General features: G+C 36.1%; 1 pseudogene; it reads right to left on the bottom strand.

Annotated features, from left to right (window-relative positions):
* Positions 1–1,123: 1,123 nt before the first annotated feature.
* LOC118608469 lies at positions 1,124–1,242 on the bottom strand (annotated as a pseudogene).
* Positions 1,243–1,469: the final 227 nt, after the last annotated feature.

The following is a 1,469-nucleotide window of genomic DNA, read 5'->3' as shown; positions in this document are numbered from 1 at the left end:
GTTAGGTGCACATATGTTTATAACTGTTCTATCTTCCTGATGAATTGACCCTTTTATCATTATAAAATGTCCTTTTTTTGTTTGAAGTAACAATTTTTATCTTAAAGTCTGTTTTATCTGATAATAGTATAGCTACTCTAGCTCTTTTTGGTTATGTTCGCATGAATCTTTTTCTGTCCTATTACTTTCAACCTATTTTTGTCTTTGAATCTAAAGTGTGCCTCTTAGAGACAGCATATTGTGGATCTTTTGTTTTATATTTATTCTGCCAATCTCTGCCTTTTGATTATTTAATCCATTTATATTTAATATATTTAATAATATAGAATCTACATTACCACTTTGCTATTTGTTTCTATATGTATTGTCTTTTTGTTCCTGTAATCTTCCATTACTACCTTCTTTTATGTTAAAGAGATATATTTAGTATACTATTTTAACTTTCTTTTTATGTCTTTTACTATGTTTTTGAGTTATTTTCTTAGTGATTGCCCTAAGAATTATATCTCAACTTATAACAGTCTACTTTGGATTAATACCAACTTAAAATTAAGTACACAAAAATGTTGCTCCTATATAGCTCTCTGGATTGTTATAAGTTTTGGCTAATTCTCAGAGTTCTGAAAAAGTTGATATTGATGATTTTTGCCAATATTTTCGTTGCTTTTATGCAGGAGATGCTTTTTGGAGGTTCTTGCTCCAACATCCCCAAATGACATTACTCCAAGGCAGTTCATAAACGGGTGTCTACAATCTCGGGAAGAAGCTAGATGAAATAGCTAAAGGTATGGAAGTAAAGATAACTGTGTTGCTTCTTAGCTGGTGTACAGGTGTGGAGGATTGCATTGTTTCCAATTATCCATCCTCTCTTTACATGTGCCCTCTATCCTATGACTTTATAGTTCTTCCATCTAGAGGTAGAGTATACTTCCCTAATCCATTGATGATGTTGCTTAGCCATATGCCTTTCTTTAGCCAAGTGGAATATGGACAAAAGTGAGGGTTCCAGTTCTGTTTGTTTGTTTTTTTGTTTGCTTATTTGTTTTAGGCAAGGTAACCCTTGGTTGATCTCTCAAATTGCAAAGATTTTGTCAGCTTACAATCCCTTATTTTTTATTTTTTACACCGACAGCACCTGGTCTTCCTAGGTGGTCTCCCATCCAAGTACTAACCAGGCCCGACCCTGCTTAGCTTCTGAGATCAGACGGGATCGGGCATGTTCAGGGTGGCATGGCCATGGACTAAGGGTGCCATTTCTGAGCCTAGACCACAAAGTAGTTGATGTTTCCATTCACCCCTTTTGTGCTTCTGCCATTGCCATGAAAGAACATGTCCAACTAGTCTGCTGGTCCAAAAAGAAAAGACACAGGGAGACAGCATGGAATCAACCCAGAACTTGGAGCCTAGTTCAGCCAAGCTTGGTCTATATCATCCAAACATCAGCCAACCCACAGGTACGTGAACAAGAA

The sequence above is a fragment of the Rousettus aegyptiacus genome, unplaced genomic scaffold, assembly GCF_014176215.1.
Source record: "Rousettus aegyptiacus isolate mRouAeg1 unplaced genomic scaffold, mRouAeg1.p scaffold_m13_p_9, whole genome shotgun sequence".
Classification (NCBI taxonomy): Eukaryota; Metazoa; Chordata; class Mammalia; order Chiroptera; family Pteropodidae; genus Rousettus; species Rousettus aegyptiacus.
Note: the sequence above shows the minus strand (reverse complement) of the source record. Positions and strands in the feature narration are given on the sequence as shown.